At 33.4% G+C, this 11,949-nt stretch overlaps 1 protein-coding gene across 2 annotated transcripts in view; it reads left to right on the forward strand.

The window, feature by feature from the left end:
* Positions 1-1,103: 1,103 nt before the first annotated feature.
* LOC117111873 (alpha-N-acetylneuraminide alpha-2,8-sialyltransferase-like) overlaps positions 1,104-11,949 on the forward strand; it is a 39,520-nt gene continuing 28,674 nt past the window's right edge. For both annotated transcript variants that reach the window (XM_033254889.1, XM_033254890.1), the window contains exon 1: positions 1,104-1,458. The gene's annotated coding sequence lies outside the window, so the exon portion shown is untranslated. The remainder of the gene's footprint in view (positions 1,459-11,949) is intronic.

Raw genomic sequence — 11,949 nt, forward strand, 5'->3', positions numbered from 1 at the left:
ATTATTATTATTATTACAACAATAATAATAACTACAATAATTTTAATTACAATTACCAGCATAATAATTATTATAAATATTAAACAATCACACAAACAAATAAAAAAGTACACAAAAAATTTGATCAGAAATAGGAAAACACCCACCCCCAAACCCTGCCCCCACTTCACAAACCAACAAACACCAAAAAGAGAAAATTTAGTCATTAGAGTTCACTTTTAGCTTGACTTGGGCATAGGCATATCTGAAATTCTCTCAGTTGTAAAAATGTTCTTTTAGCTTTCTGAGAAATAAGTTAAGGTTAAAGAGAGCAGCATCACGTACTTCAAGTGGAAGAGTTTCCCATACAATGGGAAAATAATTGAAAGCAGAGAATTTAAATGCATTGGTTCGGGCAAAGGCATGCCTAAAACGCAAATAATCAGAGTGTCTAGTGTTGATCTTAACAAATTCAAACAGTTTAAATCATACACATGATAAAGGCATTTACAAACAAAAGCTACAAGAATGATAGTTTAACTAATGGGATAGTTTAACTAATTGTATTTAAGAGTAATACTGTATTTAAGAGTAGTTAAGTACTGTATTTAAGAGTAGTTAAGCATAGCTTAAGGTAGTTAGGGACGTCCTGGGTACGACATTAAACTCCATCCGGTCGAAGCGTCGGCGACTAAACTGACAACCCTCTCAAATGTCTTAGTGGCTGCTGAGACTTAGGGCATTTGTAAGTTAAATATCAATCCTTTAATACATCGAAACCGGAATGACGAGCAATTGTGGCTTTTTATAATAATTATATAGTCTAGAAAAGTAATTAATTTGGCACAATGCCAGTATACATACTTACCAAAAAAAAAAAGACTTATAATTGCTAGCTTAGTTAAATCACACAATGGAGTTTGACAGGAAACGCTTCTAAAACATATAAGTGCTTTTAAACCAGTCGTTATGTATTAAATTGCTGTATATTTGTAAAAAAAAAAACACGAATTTAAAAACAACGACTGCTTCGAAGTCTAAGATAATTTTTTGACGTTAGTGGTGATATTTTCATCTTTTTGCTTGACTGTCGGTACCGCGCGTTTAGACACAAAGAACTAGGACACAGCAAGAGTAAGAACAACTAGACAAGAACAAGAGAAGAACAGTAGCGACCAACAGGTACCTAAGAGCATTAGCACGCCTTAGTAGTTCGAGATCATTCCATGTAATTTGACTGTTACTTGATTTTCTGTATAACAGTCATCGACAATAATCTTCAAAAACTGTACCGCCATGATTTGGAACGATCGTGAGAAGTAATGCGAATCAAATTATGCACTGGAAATTTGATTGTTTCCTATGGAAGTGCTAGTTCTTTCAGATGACCATGCTGAATATTTGAGCATATCTGCTGACAATTTTATATCATATTTTAAACTTGTGATTTATAAACAAGATATCATCACTGATTGCTTGGTAAGTGCATAGTTGTTTTCAAACATACTCTGACATTCATATGTTATCTAAATTTCATGAATTTCTTAAGCATAGCTGTCACACCCAAGGTGGACTTGGAAACGTTGACACACATTCATTAATGAGTAATAATAATAATTATAATAATATGAATAATTATTGAATGCGCATTAAACAAAAGTATCACTTTAAATAAATTAAAATGTACAACTAGTTCACTTTAACCATTTTCAAGGTAGGTATTAAAGCCACATACCAAGTAATGCTTATGTGCATTCCACTACCTGCATTTACTATTCAACGTATAATTCCTATAGAAGTCGCATAATATCACATTTATAAATTATAAACAGTACTTACATAGGTCCTTTTAAATTTTGTTCTTGTATTTATAGTGCACACATTTCAGTGGTGCTCTCCATTAGTTACCATACTTTCTTAAACCTTTTGTGATTTAGCCTAGGCATGTCTACTGCACGAAACCCTTTCAGCTCACCTTCTATCACCTCTTCAGTGCAACTGTCCACAGGATAATTTTTATTCTATCAATTTGATCATGAATAAATAATTACACACTTTAAATTATTAGCACTTATCATCAGTTGACACTTGCTTTCAGCTCTTTTCTGCTGACCGATATGCTTGCTACACCATGCATAATCATTTGTTCTTTTGTAATTAAAATTAATAGTACTGTAAATTACCTTACCAAACAATATCCATATACATTTTCATTGTGACAAAAGCAGAACAGTTGCGCCAAACCGATTTTGTTGCAGCACGATTTCAAGGGTTAGAAATTGATTGACCTTTGTGCTACCCATTTTTTTAGAGTCTTAGATTATCCTCAGGTCCATGACGTAACTACGGCCAATGATGATTGGAGCCCTTGTTCAAGTTGTTAGCCTGTTCAAACATAGGCCTACTCTTATAGTTTATGCTAGGTTTTGGATCCAAAGGCAAGACATTTACCTCTTTAAATATACTTCATAACAAATTTTATTTCTATCTTTTGTCGGGTCACCCAAATTTTATACATCAAATTTCAAATTCATCCTACAGTAATCTGATATTTAAAAAAAAATACATACTTACCGTACTCGCGCGAATAAACGCCCCGTTGAAAATTTCCTTAAGCGCCCCGTTTGTATAAGCCCCCTTCTAATTTGAATAAACGCCCCCTCAATAATTCAGTCAATCCTGGACAGTGGATGTTGATGATTTGAGATGTGGAGTGGAATTACATTCTCCTTTAGTCAATATCATAATGAGGATATTTATCTTGAACAGATGAACTGAGCTCCCTGGACATACAGTATATTTCCAACTTTCTTTTTACATTTTTCTATAGCCTAGTCCTACTGCTTTTCCGACAATTTGCACCTAACACATTCTCATCTGCGTTTTCAAGACTACCTGTAATGATCATGCCATCCTGCAAATCTCTATCTTCCGATGGCCAACAAGCTAACCACCACCACTAATTTCATCTGCTCTTCTGCTGTTATGTAATACTGTACTCACAACATTCTTGTCATGAAAAGTCATGCTCTCTGGACGATTATCTTTTCGCCGCACCATCATTCGTAATTTGCGGTTTTCTGATGTCCTTATATAATCGTTTTTTATTCAAAATGTGCCTCTTGAAGTAAATAAGTTCTCATAAGAACCACTCGATTTTTGTCGATTTTCATAAACGCCCCCTTAATTTCCACTCTGTTTTGATAAGCGCCCCGTTTGAATAAGCGCCCCTTTAAAAAGAGCAAACAATATTTTAAGCGCCCGGGCGCTTATTCGCGCGAGTACGGTGTACGCTAAACATCTCTATTGTGGTATACCTCAAGGTTCCACCTTAGGACCATTACTTATCCTTACCTACGTTCGTCCACTTAGTCAAATAATCTGCAAACACGCATACAAATACCATATAGGCCTATTATGCTGATGACATACACTATTATCTATCATTTTAACCTAAGTTACTTGACGAAGCAGTGAAGTTTATACTGCCTACACTACATACATTTGTCTTTATTCATGATCTTGGTGTTCACAACTTGATACGGTTGACATCACTTCGTTTAAATATAATTGCCTATATGGAATATCTGTACATTGATGATGACAGTAGGATCTGTCGAAACATGTATGTATTGTATTGTATTAATGTTTAATTTAAAAGGGGCTCAAGCTCGATTAGCTTTGGCTATTTTTAAATCAATAGACAGTATCCGAAAACCATGGTACATCATACAAGACACAGTTACTACCCAGTCAATCCTGCACACAGCCGTCCCGCTCAACAAAACACATAAAAAAAATATATACTTTCACAGCAACGTTTCACTCAAATACCGTTGCGCAACTGAGCATTTCTTTATTATTCAAATATCCACGCATAATGCAAATAATAATACGCTGAAGTCTGTTTATTTAGATATACGAAAAAATACACGAACCTGTTACATAATTATGATTATAGTTTATCTTAAACTATAACAAATGTGGTAATATTCCTTTGGCAAATTTTCTTTATAGAGAACCTTAAGAAACGGAATAATAAAATATTGCCTATTTCTCTCACTGCATACCATAAATACAAAAACTTCCAGTCACACGTGTCTATGCTAGAGCATCATGTACCAATCTCACATATAAATCAAAGCCAACAGTACAAAAAACCATGGGGGCAATGGGAGAAGTCAGGTGGACCCTCACGCAACCCCACTACCGCCAAATCGTGCATCCGTCTCAGAAGGTTGTTTTTTTTTTTGTTTTTATCAAACGTAAATATATGATTTAGCTTTAGTTTAATAGAACATGCTATAGAATTTGATAAAGGTAGACCAGGCCCAATAGGCTAGGCCGAGCTGATTAAGCCAAGTTGTCCAAGCCGTCACGGTAAATATGGCCTTCATAAATAATTGTAGGCCGTCTAAAAGACGGCCGGTGTAACACGAAATTTAGTTCCCGGAGAATTTTAGTATTTTGTGATCTGGATAATCAGAGCCTATGGGACACAAATTTGCAACACTTTCTTCTGGAGTAAACAATTATTAAATATGTCATGTATTCATTAAACAACATAAAGTAACGGAAGGTTATACAATCAAGCATGTACCTTATGTAGAACTTAACTTCACAGGTTATTATCCAGCATAAACAATCTGTAAAAAATATGTAAAAGCTAATTTACGTTGAAAAAATCCCAAGTCACTTTAAAGCGAGAAACAGTGAGCATGATGGGAAGGGTAGTTGAAACTTACTTTCCTTTACAGCGACAATAATTAGGCTAGCAATAATAAGGCGGGAATAGGTCAGGTAAACAATAATAAGGCGGGAATATATTGGTGATCATATTACGTCCGCATAAGCAGTATAAAATAAAACTGTGTTGACATTTACTGGTAGTTCGGCGGTGGAGTTATGCGAAGCTCTGGGTCAATAGGGAGAAGTTGTTCTTTAGCTGTTAGTTGGCCTACATGTTTTGTAAAGCTATTCATTAGTTTTTATCTTGAATTTGTGTTTAGTGAATGCTATCATACCGCTTCCTTTTTTTGGGGGGGGGGGGGTTTAGCTGAATAGCCTGTACGACCGTTGTCACGACTATTTCTGTTCACTTTTTTGGACCATTATCTGTTTAATTATTTATTGAATCAAATCAAATCAATTTATTTCTTTCACAATATAACAATAAAAAATATATAATTTTTAACAAATATCTAAGGTATTATATGTATATACACTATTTTAGTAAATATAATGTAAATTGAAAGAGGCATGTGCCCTGTAAGTAAAATTAATTGGAAACAAATTCCAATTAAAACTTGTGATGGGCTAGCCAGATAATATATTTGCTGCGAAGCAGCCAATTCATATTCTTGACAGCAATTTGACCTCTGAACGGTCATTGTTTGTCAAAAAACGACTGCCGAAGACGACTGAAAAGCGGAGTTTCCTTCTGTCGTTCTGCCGGGTAAAATCAATTAATTTAGGCGACGTTTGTAGACTAACCAACTCGTACCAACGTCCGCATGTCGCGCTAGCCTTATCCTACTCTAGGCCTAGACTAGCTAGGATGGTATAGGCCTAGCCTTGAAGACGAAGGGCCCAATGAAAAACAACGTCGCTCTTTGATAGCTAACATTGTCTATTTAACATCACAATAATTCATTATTATTAGACCTATAGTTGTTTTTTGAATTGTACTTTACAAATCTCAGCCGATGCCTCGCACAACTGGCTAACGTCTCTATCTATTGTCGTGACGTCATGACACGCTGGCTCACACTTGTGATTCTGTCTCGCACTTGTGATCAAATAACACACTGGCTCGCACTTTGGCAACAATTTTTACTTAATTTTAATTTCATTTTATATTACAGTACAGTATATTATATTGGTTTTGGATTTTGTAATGCAAATAATTTTTTTAGAAGATGAGATTGTGTATTGTAATATTGCATTATATTATATTATGTTGTTTTATGTATGTTAAAAGAAAAAAAAAAAAAAAAAAAAAAAAAAAAAAACATTCTTTGGCAGTCAACTCGCCCCTAGAAAACTCGCCCTTGGAAACTTGCCCCATAAAAAATGTACACTTCCTAGACCATGCAGTCTTCAAAATAAAAATTGTAACTTTTGGTAATCAACTACATTTTCCACATACATAGGAATTTTTGAAACTTTATTTAAAAAAAACCTAAACCATAATTCCCCACACTAGACACTTTTTGACAAAAATGAAAAATTACGACTTTGTTACCCAATGAGAAGTGTTCTAATATAGACAATGGGTCATGTCTCATATTATTTGTTATAGTTTTATTATTCATTATTTTCACTTGACTCGCATAAATAATTTTGTTCGAAGAACATTTATATGCAGTTGTACTTCGCAGCACTTCACAGCACTTCACTTGCAATTTGCAATTTCTATTATTATTATTATTATTATTATTATTGTATACTTATATAGCGCTTATAAAACTTCTCTATGCGCTGAACATTATTACCCCGGATCACTGGATCAAGCACATATGGAACACACACTCAGGCCCCATAGGGGAATTCCATAATGTTGCAGCTGTATTCAGCGCAGGCCGTGTTTGAACCTACCAGGTACCCACTTTTACTCCTGGGTGGAGAGAGACAACCGTAGATAAAGTGCCTTGCCCAAGGACACAAGCGACTTGCACAGCGAGAGTTTTCAACCCCCGACCTCGAGGTTGGGAGTCCAACCCACAACCGATGCGCCAACCACTTCTACATATTATAGTAAGTAATAAGTAAATATATAATAAAGAAGAACTAAAAAGACATATAAACATAGAGGAAGCACAATTAATTGATGTAAAAAATAAATCAATAAAAAACACGACTAAGTATTAAATTAATTATAATTTGAAAGAAGGTATTTTTTAAATTTGTATGAGAAACGTTTACTTGTGGAGGACAGTGTTATATTGTTAGGAAGATTGTTAAATTATTTAGTACCGCTGTAACGGATATTGTGTTGCATTTGAGTGGGTTTTGGTTGAGGTAAATGAAGTACATGTGAGGCCCTAGTATTGTAAGAATGTAATAAATGATATATCAGTGGCAGATCCATGAATTTGAGATAGTTTGTCCCAGGAAGTCACTTTCACTGATAGAGGGTCTATACGGGAGCAGCCCTCATGACGTAGGTTTGGTTGATAAATTAAGATTTTCAAAGGCTTTAAATAATAATAGTAAATATAGGCCAAATTATGGGCTATTACAGTAGAAAGCTCCATTGGGACACACCTATTAAGGGGACACTTTTCTGTGAAATGAGGGGCAATATAATTATCTTTTAAAACTACTTACTCTTATTTAATAAGAGGACGGAGACACATACTGAGTGTGCCAAATGATCAAATAACCTTTATTAAAGGGAACAATTCATTTGTTTTTCATTTTGTCAGAACAGCTACAACAGTCTCAAAATAAGAAAAATTCATTCAACTTTATATTTTGACACCTTTTGAGCAATAGACCAGAATTTTCTCCACTGAATCCTTAGAGTGGACATGCGTATACAATTTTTACCCTTAACCACAGGGATTTATTTTTCTTTCTTTTTCATATACTGTTATATAGGATTCTTATCTATACAATAACATGTACCCTTAATTGTAATTCGTTCTATATTCATGCTACATCCATCCAAACATAATGCTCAATATTAAAAATAAAATTTGGTCATTAACATTGCATCATAAAAAATAATATACAGAACATGAAACAAGTGTGCTATTGTTCTTTGATTTACATTTCTGCTCATTTCATACTTTTATGAATTGTATTTGAAAGTTATTGCTATAAATTAGTTCTAATTTTAATGTAACTAATTCTTATGTCAATAAAAGCATGCTAAAACCCCTATTAAGGGGACAATTTCACGTTTTTAGTTTGTGTCCCTTCTTATGGGGACAGTTTTTTTTAGTCCCGAAGGATGTATTTGACACAATTTTTAAAATGATACATGTTGATAAAATCTTAAATGTTGGGAGGCTAAAGTCTGTCTATATTCTTTTAATTTCTTCCACCGATGAATTTCCTTGAATGAAGTGATCCACCCAATCACACGCACGTATAGCATAATTGCGTGAAACCGAGGTGTACTGTAGTGCTCTGTATACTCTATTTTTCGATGGATGGACTTGTATTGTATAGTTAAGCTTAGGCCTACTTAGGCGACACTTTTACCTTGTTTAGCGCACCTAACTTTTGAAAAATCTTCAGAGACTGGCGGAAAAAAGATAAAAATCAAATTTTATTTGATAGTTTTGCAAAATATTCCAGCCCAAAGTATCCCAGTGGAGGAGGGGAAAATAAAATTTTATTTGCGAATATAAATTTAGAAATTTAGGAATTTAAGGAGAGGAAGTTAAAATAGGGCTAGTACCTTTTTGTGTGTCACAGTCGATCACAGGCCTACACCCCTGGTTCTTAATTAATTTATTTGATGGCCAACTATTTTTAGATTTGGTCAAGGCCAAAGAAAATCTTCGAGTTTCAAGCAACTTGTTATACTTTATGAACCTAAGGTAAAATTCTGAGATGCTGTGGCCGAAGCCCCCTGTTGTGGCCGCACAAACTTCTGAGGATTTTTGGCAATTTTATTTTTAATTGTACTACAGCACAATATTAGGACGTTAAATCCATTAAAATTTTGCATCATAAGATTGAAATTATTTTGCCAAAATAATTAAGACACTTAATTTTGCAATATTTCTTGCTTATTGCTGATCTTTTAATTATTTTTTTTGCTTGTGTAAAACCATCATTTGGCCAACGGCAGGAGAGGAGCGATGTCCCAGAACCTCTTAATGGGGTCCACGGCGTAAGGACCAGAAGCTTTAACAATTTTAAATGCTTAAGGCCCGTAATCGATGTACAGCCTCATATTCTGTAAAGGCTACATATGATTATTTTTCACTACGAATGTGTTGAGTTCTCATTTGACAGTCACTATGACAGGAATCTGCCTCCGCAACTGGCACCACTACTTAATTTCAATTATTTTGTTGGAAGCGATTTTAAGTAGCATGATAAAGTGGTAAAGCCTATTTTCATCTATATTAGGTTCTTTACAGGCCCATATATGTTTTGGGTCCAGAGGCGGAGAAACTCTGACAAAGTAGCATTTTGAGGCCGTATTTATTGGATTTCTGTAACCCATAATTTACCTTGGATTCAAACTATCGATCGCGACTCAAGTTAAAGTCGCCAAAATATTTTGCAGAGTCACCGGACATTTTAGTTGTCGGAGAATGGTAATTGTCATGTCTTCCTTTCTTTTTTCTTTGTGCATGTTTAACTGTGTGTGAAGTAGCGTTTCCTGAAATAGGCATTTTTTCCACAAAGTAAAACTAATTTTGTTTTCTATCATAATTGACTTTGACTCTTATATTTGCTTTTCACCGTTTACTCATAGCAAAATACTGTTACCTACTTCGGCGTCCATACAACAACATCCTGTAGGAGTATTTTCAAACCAAACACAAAATTACAGGCATAATCGTAAACACAGTCATACAAAGTTTGTTCAACTTAATAGTTTGGCACACAATATGTATTTCTCTGTAATTTCACCCATCCTATATCCACAAATACTAGAGATTTTAAAGCCTAAAACCTCTTCATCAGTAGAATCTCCGATCTACGCATAATAAAAACAAGTCTATGATAACGTTTTTCTTTTTAATCTGCTATGTCGTATTTAGCTGAACTAAAACTACCAATCTTTTGGTGTTTGTCAATTGATGTGTAACGGATTTAATTCAAGATCTGGATGGGCCACCCCTACTTCACATTGGCCCACTGTTTTGTTTTGGCCTTAACTTTATTAAAAAAATATATTCATTGAATGCTTATTACTTTCAGTTTCTTTAAATATTTTTTTGTATAATTTATATTTTTTCTAGCGGGCCAGAATAATTTTCTTCGCAGGCCAAATTTGGCATGCGGGCCACCTTTTAAGAACCAGGGCTTACAAACTCTGATTACAGCAATGTAAGTTTGCTTCGATCTTTTAATTGATTTTATTTATTTATTTAATCCTGGAAAGAAAATACATTCATATTTCTTTCTGGTAAAATGATGCCAGGATTTGCCTGACGGGGATTCGATGTCCCCGACAAGGACTGACTCGCGGACAAGAGAGTCAAACTTGGTTTCCATACAGTCGCTACACTCTATAGCTGACAGCTTCCGGTGATGCTGATTTTTCGTTCGAAATAGTCATGCAAAGAATATAAAAGCACTAAAACACGATTTATAAACAGCCCGTTACCAAATGTTCAAAATCCTGAACTCACTTAGTAGTGAGACCCTGGGGATGGTGGTCTCTTCAGTTTAAGCATTTGACACAAAGCCGCCTTGCCGTTTTCATTCATTAATTCATTCATTCACTCATTCATTCATTTATTCATTCATTCAAAAAATGTACAAAACGGTAGCATGCAGCTAAAAATGGCTGTATTTCAATAGATACAGTATATAAAAAACAAATCTATTTTTTAAGCTATAAAATACATTGCACTTCAATTTAAAACTTCAATTCATATTTACACCTAAGAAAACAAATAAATAACAAGAATAAGAAACTATATAGGCCTATACAAATTTATATTAATGAGAATTTTTTTTATATTATTGGATTACATAAAAGTAGATTACAAAAATTAATTAACAATTAAAAACTATAAACTGATACTTAAAATACAAAAATTATCTGCAGCTCTTCAAAGTTGTGTACTGTATTATTATACTGTTTAATATTGCACAATTATTCACAGGCATTATGGTTTTTTAATAATATAAGGTTTTGTACAGTGTGTAGCGATTTTAAGGAAAACCACTGTGAAAATATTACATTTTTTTATTACCAATAAAAAATAACATGTAATAAAACAATCTATGTATGCAATGGAATAATATGCACACCTAATTTTTGAAAAATCTTCAACGAGAGACGGAAAAAAAATAATAAAATTTTGTTATATATTTAGCAAAATTATGTATGCAATTGATTAATAATTTTAAATAGAATTCTCATGCGTAAAATTGGTCAACATCTTTAAAGATGTGTTCACTCGTGTTTTACGCATTACATAAATCAACTAGTCTTTTTTTAAATGTTGTGTTTGCATTATTGTGAATAAACTAGTAATATGAAACCACACTAGAGTATTTAGGTTGCATAAAATGCATCCAATTTTTGATAGGTTCATTGCAATTACAATTTATGCATAAGATTGGTCCACATTACATTGTGTTTAGGAGTATATGGTCCGTTTTTTTAAACATGACTCTAAATATTTTTTGTATTTTTTTTACCAAAAAGTCATAGGCCCCTATTAGAAACATAACAATGTTTACTAGTTTAGATCAGCTTCGTTTAAAATGAATTTCACCAAAAAATATCGTATTGAAAGCCAAATGAAATTATTTGAGGTGAAATGGTCCTTATCCGTTCAGTTATAATTTTTTCGCGTAAAATTGGTTCACATACACATAACACATTATTTAGTTTTTACACATGAAATGGGTTTTTATTTTAATAGAAAGGTATACGGTATACATTAGTTGGATTTTTATGAATAAAATGGTCACTGGGTCAAACAATGAATATTAATTATTTATACATGAAAGATTTTCAACATTATATATTATTAGCAACTATTAGTAATAATATTTCATCCAGTTTTGAAAGCGAATTTTATATTTTAGAATTGAGTAAGTTTATTTTAGTATTATGAAATAGATCTACATGATAACACATAATTTTATTTCATTTGTTAATCTTTTTGTATTTTTTTATGGAAGAAATTTGCAGGACAACACAATATTGCCTCTAGCCCTATTCTGTTCAATCACCGTTTTTGTCAATTTTGGGGGAAAAAAGATAATGTGATTCTTCTGTGCGAAGTATAGCGTATGTAGGGTATAATTATACAAATG

This window comes from Anneissia japonica, unplaced genomic scaffold (genome assembly GCF_011630105.1).
Source record: "Anneissia japonica isolate Jap-2015-1 unplaced genomic scaffold, ASM1163010v1 scaffold881_len296186_cov127, whole genome shotgun sequence".
In the NCBI taxonomy this organism is placed as follows: domain Eukaryota; kingdom Metazoa; phylum Echinodermata; class Crinoidea; order Comatulida; family Comatulidae; genus Anneissia; species Anneissia japonica.